The sequence below is a fragment of the Balaenoptera acutorostrata genome, chromosome 1, assembly GCF_949987535.1.
Source record: "Balaenoptera acutorostrata chromosome 1, mBalAcu1.1, whole genome shotgun sequence".
NCBI classification, from domain to species: Eukaryota; Metazoa; Chordata; class Mammalia; order Artiodactyla; family Balaenopteridae; genus Balaenoptera; species Balaenoptera acutorostrata.
Genome location: NC_080064.1, coordinates 176461036 through 176475650, shown reverse-complemented (window position 1 = coordinate 176475650; position 14615 = coordinate 176461036). Strand labels below are relative to the sequence as shown.

The 14615-nt window shown below is 37.7% G+C and overlaps 1 protein-coding gene and 1 long non-coding RNA gene across 9 annotated transcripts in view; one reads left to right on the top strand and one right to left on the bottom strand.

Moving 5' to 3' along the window:
• Nucleotides 1-3806, top strand: part of LOC130707307 (uncharacterized) — a 45589-nt gene extending 41783 nt beyond the window's left edge. For 2 of the 3 annotated variants that reach the window (XR_009007206.1, XR_009007205.1), the window contains 2 exons: nt 2167-2265; nt 3470-3806. This is a non-coding gene — a long non-coding RNA (uncharacterized LOC130707307). The remainder of the gene's footprint in view (nt 1-2166; nt 2266-3469) is intronic. The other variant, XR_009007209.1, reaches the window with a different exon arrangement.
• LOC102999060 (cyclin-Y-like protein 1) overlaps nt 1-14615 on the bottom strand; it is a 785789-nt gene that overhangs the window by 116454 nt on the left and 654720 nt on the right. The window lies entirely within an intron of this gene.

Below are 14615 nucleotides of genomic sequence, written 5' to 3'. Positions count from 1 at the left end.
CTTCTTTTCTCCATTCCTCTTTCTTCTACCTCCTTCTTCTCCTTCCCTCTTTCCCTTCCCTCTTCTGTGTAGTCTGTCCTAGGCCCAAATACATCAGCAGAGCTTAGCTCTACAAGGTGGGAAGAATCCATAATACTCTGCTCTCTCGTTTCCCTCACACTAACATTAGTGTCACAACCACAATTTACTTGACACTCCTCAGAATCCCATTATAAAAATTCAGGTTCTTCCAAAACTGCTTTGTGGGACTTATTGAACCTAAAAGCTCAGCTATGTTTACCCCTGAGCCTGCGGCCTCAAAGTGGAATAACTTAATAAATGGACGCGGCAGAGACACCTTTATGCTTCCTATGCAAATACTGCTTAGAAAAGCCATTAATGGGAATTATGGAAGGAGAAAGCCAACTAAATACATGGGCCAGAATAAGCAGGATGACTCAGTTGGCCTTCAGGGCCCTTCTCCTCTGCTGGTAATTTTATTAGAACCATTGCCAGTGAAGAAATTTGGAGCTTTTCGAATTGAACTGTAAATTGTTCCTGCTTTCCATGGGATCCTAAAGCAATTTCAGGGGGAATTTTTCTTTGGTTTGTGGAGTGATTCCCTGTGGACTGGGGGAAGTCTTTTGGAAATTTCTGGGTTACTCCTGGGGATTTTTCCCAAAATGGATTCTTCTTTAGAAATAGTTTGGTTATTAATTTTTAAAAATATTGGAAACTTTTTGTATAAAAATGTGTAGCATGTCCCCAAGTTTCTGTTTACAGGAGTCATAAAAACACTATTATAATGGTAATATCTTACAATGGTGGAAATGTTTATACTCATGGTTATAAAACCCTGTATTACTGCTTTGATCTCTGCAGTAAGAAGTTATTGTTTTAAAAACAAGACACTGAATGTGTTTTTGACAATTCTTCATTACCCAATTTATTTTTGGCAGAAGTGCTATAAAGTGTTTCCTTTTTATTTATAAAAATATATTATTTGTGATTCTGGGAAAAAGACTATGAAATGACATGGAAAGCACCTTAAAATGTTTGTCTGTGAGACCACTTAAAGGCTCATAAAAACTATTTTGATGTAACGTTTATTGTGTTCTATCATCACGTCATTCATTTTATTTAAAAGTGCATGCCTCTTTCCACATCCCAATTTTAACAAAATCATCTTTTACTGTTCACATCATGCTCAGAAAACTTCAGGTGGCATTAATAATGCCGCCCATTCACACCTGAAACTAACACAATATTGTAAATCAACTGTGGTTTAATAAAAACAATAAAATAAAATAATGCTGACCGTTCACAGTGGCAATATAAAAAAACTCCTTTAACCTTCTCCTCTGTTGTTTCTCTTGCAGCCAAAGTTCCAACACTAACAACAACAAAATGTTGTTTAAAAGATGATAGATATGGGGAATGACACTCGATACTTTGTAATAACCTATAAGAGAATCTGAAAAAGAATATATATACACACACATATATATGTAAAATTGAATCACTTTGCTATACGCCCGAAACTAACACGACATGGTAAATCAACTATACTTCGATTAAAAAATAAATTTAAAAAAAAGATGATAGATATGAATGGGAGAATTGTTTTTCGTTTTCTAAGAACGATATCTCATTACACTCATAAGCTTTCATTTCATTGTTAGCCTCTTAACCCAAATAGGTTTCCTTTTGCTATTTTCCCTGCTCTGTCACAAGTTTCCCAAGAGAGTCTTTTCTTGGTTTGCAACTCCTGTAGAGTAAAATATCACTTCTGGTGTCTCCACAGGGCCACAATGTCCAGGCTACACGAAATTTGAAGTCCTTTCTCCCTGACTCCACACCCTGCTTTACAAAAACACACCATTTGCAGATCAAAGAGAGACGATTTATGCTTTTATCCAGCTGACGGACGATTAAATTAAAACAGATCAGCAGTGCAGTGCGCGGGCAGGTGGCTCCCACCACCACTGTCGGCCTCAGAGCGATTAAATTGTGGCGGAGATGGAGGGTCTTCCGCTCCCATTCCCGCACTTACAGATCAAACGGTGACAAATGAGATGTTACCGCTCTTGTAAAGCAGGGCGACAATCTGCCAAAATCCAACATAATTTGTGACCCTCTGTGACATCCTCTTTCTCTCTTTTTTTTTTTTTTGACATTTGAATACAGTGATTGTACTTGAGTCAAGTCCATTTAAGTGAATATAGTCAATTCTATCTAAAGGAATACAGCCTGTTAGCGCCAACATGGTAGCTGAATATGTATCTGGTGAGTACTCCAGCGACCCTTTGTGTTAAGTGCATACCATTAACAATGAATTCTGATTTTTTCCAAGTTATATAATTTGATGTCTTGACAGCCCAGACACTTAAAGCACTACTATTTGTTTTAAATGGCTTTATTTTATTGTTTAAATGTCAGTATCAAAATAAAGTAATGCATACAGCCTTGTCAGTTCTAGTACAGGGGGAAGTATTCCCGTTGAGGAGAGTCTTGAAAGAGTTTGTTCTAAAAATGGACTCAAAAGTCAATTGCAATGTCTCTTGGCTGAATCCTTAAATGACTCATGAAACATATTTATACCACATTTTCTGTTTAGCTGGTGCATTTAATAAGGCACTGAGGCATAAACAGCAAAGGGAGCATAGCATCTTAACTTACTGAAGTTGACATCATTGCCAGGTTAAAAAAAAAAAAATTACTGACTATGGAAAATGACTGAGGGATGTTTGATAGAACCCACAGCCCAGATAAATGAACAGACCTCTCCGTGGGCTTTAATTGTAACATCTGCTGAATTATTATAGGTGGCTTAGTCTTAAAGGAAGAAAATAAAAGATTCAAGGCACTGATGGAGGATAGTTTCCAATATTTTTAACTACTAGAATGACAGGGAGAATTGATTCTCTCACCCCTCTACTCCATTCAGACCTGTTTGGGGTTTACGAGCCTGTCACATTTCGGAAAAGCCGTTGACTTTCTACGTCAAAGTGGCTAAAGACTTTTCCCAAAAGACTTCTGTTGACCACAAACTTTTAGGCAGGGTAATGCCAACCTTCAGGGAAATCACTCTGAAATAACTTTGTTTACAAAGAATAAAAGTATATCTAGACTCTTTGAGCACTTTTTTTTTAGGGTTATACTTTAAGGTTCTCGGGCATAAAATGTTTTTCTGCTGTGTAGCTCACTCTGTGATCTGCCAAAGTGGGTGGGCTCAAGTTATTCTGCTCATCCTGGTTTATTTCCTTACCTCTGGACTTGTTTGCCCACATTTTAAAGTAACTGTCCAGCTTGATTACAAGCCCTGTTGATGACTTGGCTTCAGAAACCCAGCTGGCTAAAGAGTAGACCCCAGTTTATGGGATTTCAGAGTAATGAGCTGAGACAGAAACTTCACCTCCATTTTTGGCACACGGCATTGTGATATACACTAATCTACCCTTCTTATGATGGACCTTTATATCCTCTCTAGGTTTTAATGCCTGTCATCACTCTATTGTTACCCAGATGAGGAAAGGGAGAATATGAGCCTCAAGACCTACAGACCTTGTCTATTAAAGCCAGGGTCTCAAGCCAGTCTGAACACATAAGAAGAGCCATGGATTTACTTTCTACAGCCAGGAAAAGGCATTTCACCCCCGAAAAGGGATCCAGCGTCTATGGCCAGCAGCTCTACTGTGTCAGGAGTTACTAGAGGGTCGCTGCAGTGGATGATCACAGAAGAAAGTCTACAGTAAGTCCCCTACACACGAACCTTCAAGTTGCGAACTTTCAAAGATGTGAACGTGCATTCGCATGTCTAATCACGTATGGCGTTGAGTGAAACTGCAGCTTGCCCTCTGTCTCCTATCGTTGACGATCCTTCAGCTCTACCATCTCCCACCTTCTCTCCCTCCTCCAGTCAGTAACTCTTCTTGCCTGTTCACTCGATGCCAGCCCCTATATGCCAGCTGTTGTATCAATACTGTGTTATTGTACTTTTCAAGGTACTGTACTGTACTGTAAGATTAAAAATGTTTTCTTTATTTCTTGTGTTTGTTTGTCTTTTATGTATTATTTGTGTGAAAAGTATTATAAACCTATTACAGTAAGGTACTATACAGCCAATTGTGATAGTTGGGTACCTAGGCTAACTTTGTTGGACTTATGAACAAATTGGACTTACAAACGCGCTCTAGGAAAGGAACTCGTTCATATGTAGGGGACTTACTGTATTGGGGTTTGGCTCCACTACTGTGTGTCTGTAGATTTCTAGACTGTAACTCCCACAGAGTTACCCTAACCTGCTGTGTGAGTGGCTTTTGTTATCACTGAAAGCCTACCAACAGGTTGGTAGTTAATATCGTGCTTAGTGAAATAAGCCAGACAGAGAAAGACAAACACTATCATGTCACTTATACGTGGGATCTAAAAAAACAATACAAATGAATGTATATGCAAAACAGAAACAGACTCACAGATAGAATAACCCAGTCGTTATGAAAGAGGAGAGGGAAGGGGGAGGGGCAAATTAGGGGTATGGGATGAAGAGATACAAACTACTGTGTATAAAATAGTTAAGTGACAAGGATATACTGTATAGCACAGGGAATTATAGCCATTATGTTGTAAAAACTTTTAATGGAGTATAATCTGTAAAAATACCAAATCACCATAGTGTACACATGAAACTAACATAATATTGTAAATCACCTATACTTCAGTTTTTATAAAAGTATGTTCTTCTCTGAACCAGTTGGAAAATGGGTATAAAAAAATAGAAAATGCAGGTTTGCCAAATGTCCTCTTCACAGTAATCCTTCCCAAGTCAAAAAATGCCACGTGAAAAATTTTAGAAAGATTGACTTTTATTTTCCCCTTCATCCCATCTAGCACTTTCTCCATATTGTTTATAAATGCAAATAGGTTAGAATTGTACCTATTGTGATTGACAAACAGCAGTCATTGGGGTGGCCAACTGGCCTGCATTTGTTAACAGATTACTTCTACTCCTGTGAGTTCTGTCTGGCTCCTGGGTCTGCAAAGGCCTTTGCTGATTTTATAACCTGCCACAAAGCAACGAGCTGATCTCTATTCCTCACTTTCCTCTCTCTTCTCTCACTTTCCTGCTTTTGATGTAGATTCTCTATTAGACACAGGGGATATAAAGCAGGTTTTCACCTTTGCCTGGAAGTAAGCACAAGGGGAGGAAAGAGGAAGGTGGCAGAAATATTCTGAACTTTAAAATCTTCCCTCTACCTCCAAGATGAGGATAAATGTCCCCCAAAGATTCCCTGAGATACACGCACAGACAGCTCTCCCCCCACAGGGATCTCCTGGCACCTCAGGGCTTTTTTGTTTTTTTTTTCTTTTTCTTCTTTTGATGGAATATAAGACTCTCAGTGTATGTAGAGATCTTTTCAAGCAAGACTACTGTTCTGTATCTGTCAAATGACATCTTTATAAGATAAAACTCATCTGATCTGTTTCTTTTCAACGTCCTCAATGTTTGCTATAATATGTTAATTATATGTGAACTTTCCTACCTCTAACAATTTCTCAGACTTTCCTTAGCTAAAGCTCGCATCTTCCCGTGTAACTTTTCCAGCAACAGAACACAAGTGCATCTGAGTGGCTGATGTTGACCAAACTGGAGACCACTTGAGAATGTCACTAAAAGAACAGTGGCTGAAGCTTATAAATAGGTGACACTATTGATAAAGCATCAACAAAATGCTTCATGCTGTGAAACATAAAGCCCAAGCAGTCATATTGTTAAAAACCTGTTCCTGTGTCTAATGTCTACATAAATAGCATGAACGCAATCTCATGAGCTGCTTTGTTTGGTCTCAAGCTAATGACAGGCGCAGGAGAGGAAACTTTTCCTACTAATTGCTGGTCTGCTTTAAAAACAACAACAACAAAACAAAAAAAAACTTCCGGGGTGTAGGAGACTTACAATGTGAGCAAACATAATATCACAGAGCGGAATTCAAAAGACTTACAATGTGAGCAAACATAATATCACAGAGCGGAATTCAAAAGAATGCCAATTATTTGAACATTCAGCAATGATCACATATTGTGGTCCTTAAGTTTAGACCAATAACATTTTGATAACAAAAATGCTCAACTCTTGGCCTTAACCTCACCCGGCACTTGTTGCTACTGAAAGATTAAGGTTATCTCTCTATGTAAGTAACCCACATTTATGTCCAAAATTATACTATAAAGCAGGAGACTTCTTGGCTAGAATAAAATGGTTTTTAACATCAATTTATTAGTACTCTGAAAATGCAGGTCCCTTTCCCTCAGCTGAATGACTAATGCATTACAAGATTCTGTGATACCCAAACCATTGACTGTCAGAAAGATTTAAGTTCAAATCAACATGCATTTATTCTTTGGTATAGCAATATGGAAGGCTGATGGCATGAATATTTTACAGTAATGTTTCAATATTAAAATCCCCATATTGAGATTCTGGAGTAGCATACAAATTATATTTAACTATCAAAAAATTCATTGAAGTACTTATTAGAGTATCAGTAATAATAGTCATTAAAATTTTATGATCACTTAAAAAAGAGCACTAAATAAAGACAGTTTAGCAAATGCCCTATTTACATATTTTAACAAGACTTACATAGTAATATCAAAATCACATTGAATGTGAGAGTAAAATTAAACTTGCCCTCAAAAGAACAGATACATTATGGATCTACCCTGATAAATTTGCTTGTTTTCCCAATAGTGGGGTGAGTTGCACTCATTCATTCACTCTGCCTTTTTGGACCAGCCGGGATATTACACAAAATATGACCAAGGGTCAGGGGTTCAATCTATGAATTAAGCACAGAATTAACTAAAGAGGCTGTATAGGAATTGAGTCTGCAACCTTAGCCTCCTTTAGCACCAAGTCTGATTTTGCTCGGCTAAACACTTACACATGGACATCACCTGATTTACATATATGTAAGTAAAGAATATGTATATAACTTCTCCCACATATATATGTATATATATAGGTGGCTCACTTTCATTTAAAACCTTTTAGAATATTTATGCAAGTTCAAGTCCTTAAGCATTTTGATATATAAAATATGAAGCTGATTTTTCACAGCATTTTAGAAAGCTGATGAAAATCATTTTCAAAACTATGGGCCCTCACACTTTGCACCTCGATCCAGTGTAGACCATAAAACTAAAATATTAGTGGGATTTGCTTTCTTTACCTTACATGTGTAAGGTTAAGTGTGATCACTGTAAATTCAACGCACTTGAGTAAACAGTAGGCCAGCAGAAATTCTCAAGGAGAGATATATGTAGGTACTCAGGAAAGATGGGTGGCCTGGGGTCAACAACCAAGTCTGCTGAGAGTAGCCGTGCCATTGACACAGGTCACTTTGGTTTCCTTGGGACGAGTGATTTACTGGCAAACACATTCAGTAGAACCCGTTAGGATCTATCAGAATTTGAGGCTCATGGTGGCCAATTCATTTGACAAGACATGCAGCACCACAAAATCCAATGAGGAATAAATAGGCCACGCCATATATGAGTCCTTAGCTATTTTCCTTGTTTTCCTGTCTAGTGACTTTACAAAATGTCTAACACTATCAAATCAGAAAAGTGAAAGACTTCCTAATATCATACCGTTCTGATTGTGTGTGTGTGTATACACATGCTCATGTGTATGAGAGAGGAAGATAATTATAGAAATTATAGATTCTTATAATCAGAAATTTATAGAAAATATGAAATACAAAATGTCAAGTGATGCATTCTGAAGTATTATCTAAAGAAAAAAAGAAAAAATATCAGAACTTTTTGGGACCGCCTTCATTCTATGGTGGTAACAAATTCATCAAAAAGCCCATGATCACCATTGTTCCTGTTTCCCTTCTTCAAAGAAATAGGAATTAAGGTCTCTCACTGTCATTGGCTGCCAAATAAGTTTCATGCACCTTATATGGCAACTATATTAGCTTTAGAGGTAGGACATTAACTTTTTCCTGCAAGAGTCTAGCTAATGCCAAGCAGGAGTTCTGTATTCTGAAAGGCATGACTGGTGACAGAGGACAAAAGACCACAAACAATAATTTGCAATGTATTTGGGCCCTTCTTCTGAAGTATCTTCAGCTTCCCAATGATCTTTTTTGAGCTTAATATCAAAATTCAATTACATCTTTCACGACACAGAGTGGTTTGTTTAGTTGAAGAGTTAAAAGATACCCAGAATGACCTGATAACTGAATAATCCACAGAGAACACCCAATACATGTGGCTAGCAGAGAGTCAAATTTAACTCACAATATCTAGTCAGTAAAATACCTAAAAATGTTTTTAAACTGAAAAGTTCAATCAATTTGAATTAGAGAAACCTTGAATACGTAACACTGACTCAAGAAGATCCAAAGCATACAACCTTCTTCATTTCATGGTCCTTCCCAACGTTTCAAAAATTAAAGAATAAGCCCTTTTGATATTAAAAAAGCTCTTCATACATGTAGAATTGGTTTTTTTCATATAATTAGGAATGCTCTACTCTATAGTAACAGATGGTAGAATATAGTCTTTAAAAGCCTGGGCTGGGAAGTCAATTTCTGGTTTGAATCCCAGCCCTGTAATGTACCCATGTGATTCTGAACAATTTACTTAATATCTTTGTTCCCCAATTTTCTCATCTACAAAATGGGTTAAAAATAGCACCTAATCCTTAGTGTAATTTTGAGGATGAAATGACTTAATATACATAAAGCTCTAATTGTAAACCATCACTATTTAATACATTTTAGATCAGCCCATCACAGAGCCAATTTGCCAGTTTAAATGCTATGCTGCCCCCAGAAAGTCCTACTCAGTCTTTTATATTCATTCATTCAATTGTTCTTATTCTCAAAGAGTTTGGACAAGGACACACCACCAAGCTAATGTCGAACCAAGAAAAAGAACTAATGAGGCCTACTCTTGACAGTAAGTGTGTACTTTGGTGGGGTGGAGTAATTACTTAAATAATATAAGTCAATCCTTCCTTCACTAATTCTAATTCATTCACATTACACTCTGGCACAAAGTGAATAAGGAGTTTAATCACTTATATGTGACCTAGGAAAATGTTGACAGTGTTTGACCTCAAGGACAAAAAATATAAATATTTACAAGAATGTACACTTTTATAAGATAGTTATCTCCTCTCATCCATGGTCCTTTGATCTGTGACTATAGTTACCATTTGGAACATCTACTGAAATATCCTCCATTTTCAGAAAATAGTTCAAGGCAGAGCAGTATTTTGAATGATGCAGAAAAGAGGACTGATCTTTAAACACGTTTGGCTCACCAATCTGAAATCTGCTATTCCTTGAGATAGTATCAATATTGACATAAAGTTTGGACACCAGATGTCAAGATGCAGGGTGTTTTCCAATGAAGACTCCCATCTTATTTTGCTTTTACATCAGCCAATGAATATGGATTAGACTGGAAGCAGCCCTGGATATGTATCCACAGCAGAAACTCACTGTAAGTGGCATATAAGTGAGATTTATGTATAAAATTTTGCATACTTATTCTAGTCTAAAGCACTCAAAGCACTAACCTTGACCTACCCTATCCAGTTGGGCAAAAATCCAATGTATTATTCGATTTCAATAATTTTCTTTTCTTTAAGTTTCATTGGAAAAGTATGCCTGCCTACCTCATATAGTACTAAAAGATACATCCTAGTGATATGTGCTTAAAAGGCTTGACAAAGAGGTACAATATTGAGGGCCACATACAGTAATTATTCCATACATCCAATCAAATATACCATTGGTCGCAGCCTTGTGTGTTGTTACCAGGTGAGGGGAAAGGAGATGCAGAAGGACCTTAACCAACACGTCCAGGTAATGTTATGATAAAGCCACGCCCCTTAGAAAAAAGGCTTCCCTCAGATAGTTCTCATCTCTAGTCAACACCTGAAGTTCTCAACAATGCCATTCCCTCATTGTCATCTTGAGGAAGCAGAATGTCTCATTATTAATCAAGCCATTTGGGGGCAGGTCACCAACCACAGAAGACAAAATTTCACTCTCCCAAGTCATCTTGGCTCTGTTGTTCAGAAATAGAGATTGATGGCACACAAGGATTAATCAATTGCAGTGGACGGCTCCACTGATTTTTCTGATGAAGTGATTATTACTCCTTCCAATAATATTCCCAAATCCCGTCAGGCTCTGAGGGGGGTGAACTCTGCCTCTGAAATGCTTCTCAAGTCCATCTCTTTCTAGGCCTACTGCCATCACTCTCGTGTGGATCCTCACTGTTCAACCCTTGAAAAATCCACAGTGATGTGCTGACTAGATTCCATGCCTTCCCTCCATCCACGCTTCTCCCTTAAACACATCACTTCTCTTAAGGCACAGAAGCCTTAATTGATGTCGACTGTCTACAGGATACAGTGCACGTATTTGGCCTGGAATTCTAGCAACACCTTCCACGATCTGGGCCTTATCAACTCCATCCTCATCTCCAAATTCTGCCTTTCCCAAAACTTGATTTGAGCCAGAATGATACTTACCGTACCCTGAAAATCACTTAGACCTGTGACTTAAGTGACACCTGTATATAACTGGCCACAGTTACTCTTCTGTGGAAGGTCTTTCCTCTTGACTTCTGAAGTTCTAAGAATTAACATTTCTTTAAGAATGGGAGAAAGTCCACTTCTAAAAGATTTCTTAAAACACTCTGGTCATCTTTAATTAGTTAGGAACTCAACTCTGATAACTAGTGTCTGGCTTATTTATACAGGACCTCTTCTATGCTCCTGAGAATTGTTATATTTCCTTTTAGGTGTTCTTTGATCCTTCTCAACTAGATCAACAGCCCTTTAGGGGCACAGACCCTATACCTGAAATTCCCTGAACATATTAAAGTGATCTATACATAATGGAAAATTTGTTCACTATGATATTAAGAGAAATGTGTGTTTCTCCCTTCTATTAAATAGCTCTGATGGAACACAAAGAAAAAATATGTATATTTATAATATACAATTATATATAAATATAATATAAATGTAAGAAATTATATAATACATAGTTTTATTTATAAAATATATAAATATATTTATATATTTACATATATTATTCCCATAAAATAGTGCACACAATCATTTCCTTAGTAGGCCATGCTTTTTATTGGTGTTTGCATCTTGTAAGCTCAATTTATAAGGTCAGACTTTTCCTGAAGAAGAAATTTAGATGCATATGAATCACTCTGATTACAGGTTTCTCTTTTTCAATATGCTCTACATTGATTTGAGCCTTTTGAAGTCTCAAAATAAATAAATTACTAGTATATTTGAAAGGAATTTCCATATTTCTAGATGAGATTGGCACTTTTAAAGATATGTAAACTAATCTAAATCCCTCCTGTAGAAGATAGCATTTTAACAATATTATTCTTTTTTTTTTCCTAGGAGTTCAAAACATTAACTTTCATAGTCACAGTTCAATGCAACTTATGACTAAACTTGACATCCATCAAAATCAATTAACTCTACCTTTTAAGAACAGGGAACAGGGCAGATTTTGTTTGCAGCATTATATAGATTAACATTACCCACATAGATGATATCATTATTATCTAGCTAAATTCCTACATCCTATGAGCAATACATCCATACAATGAGGCCAGAAAGTACTAATGTAAAAGATTCCCTGCCCCTGTTCTTCTGACAGAGCAGGAAAGGTGCCAGGGACAAAGCTCTGCTATTGAGTGTCTAAGGAAATTGAAGAGTTACTTTACCAACTTTGGAAGGTACAGGGAAGGAAGCAAGACATCTGAAAACTAGTCAGATGCTTACAAATCCTTACAAGGATAACCTTACAAGGGTCACTAGACCGTATAGTTCTGAAAAGGTACCCATGTCTCATTAACAGACAGAAAGATGCTAAAGTTAATAGTAACTCAATATGACAAATATATTGAGGATCTGCTAGGATCTCTGCATGCTGGGATGGCCATAAATAACTTTTGTGTGCATGTATAGCAAAATGCACAGAAACACAAACAAATATGTAACAAAGGCAGTATATAACAAAGGCAGGTCTACATAGAGAGTATACATTTATTGTGCTCAAGGGTGTATATCCACGTGGTCAAATGTACTGTTCTAGCAGGAGCATCATTTATAAATCAAACTCTACTAGCCAAGTCCATATTCCCAGACTACTATTATTTGCAAAAGATCTGAAACACTCTCCCTTTCCCCAAAATACGCGAGGTCAATATAGTTTCCACTAAGACCTAGAAAACAGCCCAGAGAGATATAAAAACCCCATGAGTGACCACCAAAGGCCAGCCTTGGTCTCTTTCTCCCATAAATCATAGGCAATAGGGTGCTAAGCACTAACAATCTAAAGAGGAATAAATTCCTAGAACCATGAATAGAAACTTGCCTTTGCTCATTTCTAGCAATACTGTGAGTTTCTGTTCCTGTGTTCACTTATCGTTGCAAAGATGAAAAAGTATTCAGATACTTAACAGTGTCTAATAATAGGAGACAGTTTAGAACAGAAATAATTCCAGACCTCTAAGAAACCTGTCAAAATTTCCCAGAAGTAAGAAACAATGACTTACAGTAGACTCTGGCCATGACCCTGGGGTCTAAGTGCTAACTCTAAAAAAGTGCCATGAGATATTTGATGGCAGGTGATCAAGACATTATTTTTCGCCCTATCTGGAGCAGATAATATACTCTGAAATGAATATTCGGCATACCCGCCTTCAATACCACGTGGAAATTCACACAGAGACACAAGAAAAAAATGACATTCTTTTTCAAGGCTCTACTTGAATCCATACAAGACCCAACCTTCATCTTTAGGCTACTGTTCTCAAGTTAATAACTCGGTCCCTGAAATTCTTACCCAGACTCCAGCCTTGTGGTTTTAACTGCTGTGAGTCATTTTGATTTGGATACCCCAATATTACCTGAAACCCAGCATATCTGAACTCAACTCATGCTGAATCCATGTTCAGTACTTATGAGAGGGCTCGGATCACAGGTCAGAGAAAGCACCCAACAAATATGCGTTTGGTGGATTATTTCTTCTCATACCAGTTTCCATTCCACATGTCCCAATTCCGTTTTTTTCCACCCACTGGTTTCCTACTTTGCTTCTGTGAAATAACTGAGTCTTACTGAGTTGTTCCCCACCTTCCCCCCGCCCAACTCTCATTCAAACACTCACCAAATCCCTCCATCCTTTCTTCACAAACTCTGTCAGAACTGCCTCTCTGCACACACTACAACCCTCAACCAGACGCTGTGCACCTTATACCTGGGCCGATGGAACTGTCTCCCAGCCTAGCACAATTGACATCTGTCTCTTTCCCCTCTCATCTGATCTGACTACTTCTACAGGATTAGAATTCATAAAAATAATAGCTTTGGTCCTTTTTTAGGAACACATACTGGCTCCCCGCTGTTTGTTAACATTAATTCTAAACTACCTCAGCTGTCTCTCAACGTCTCTCTAAACCGAGCCCACCCTACCTATCAATCCTTATCACATAGAGAATGTCCCCACAGCATCCTTTGGTCACTTTGGTCCTAACTACACTTAGGCAAACTCTGTACTGTGGTTTTATAGGCAAAAAAAAAAAAAAAAAAAAAAAAAAAATCTATATTAACATTTGTTCTCTATATGAGGTTCATACTTACCATACCATCTTGCTTCTGATTTTTTCACCTGAGAACATCATGCTTCCCTAAACAAAATTCTGGGTTGCTAGAGATGGTAATATCAGAGGCAATATTCTCTAACGATTAAGATCTGAACTCTGGAGTGGACTTCTCAGGTTCAAATCCCAGCTCCTGTAATTAAAAGTTACGTGACCTCTGGGAAAGCCTTTTAACTTCTGTATCTCAGTATTCTCATGTGTGAAATGAAGACAATAACACCACTTTATAAGGTTGTTGCAAGAATCAAATGAGCATACACACACACACACACATACACACGTACACACACACATACACACATACACACACACACGTACACACAGACACACACATATACACACACACATACATACACACAAACATACATACAGAGTGCTCAGAAGAGTACATGAATGACATGGTTAATAACTCAATTATTTTTTGTTATTATTACATTTCTTGTAGCCACTATTCTACCTTCCCCTCCCTTCCTCCCTTAATGTCAAGATGGGGGGACATCTGTCCATGCTCCTTACTTCTGTTTCACCCATTCCATGCAATCCTCAAAGTGCCACTACCTGATTCCTGCCCACACCATTCTAATAAAACTGCTCTTGCCCAGTTCAGCTTTGACCTCTTTGTTATCAAGCCCAAAAGTACTTTTCAGTTCTTTTAATTGAACATTCAATGGCTTTTCACTTTTTTTGACCACTCCCTCCTTAAGCCTCCACTTCCTTGGCCTCTGTGATGCCACATTCTCCTGGATTTCCCTCCCACCTCTCTGATCTTCTTAATTTCCTATAGATTCCCCTTCCCCTCTCCTTGACTTAGTATCAGCAACCCCAGGATTCTGTCCTGAACTCACTCTTCTGTTTTAAAGAAATTTCCCCACAGCTTCCATTATCATCTGTACCCTGACAGCTCC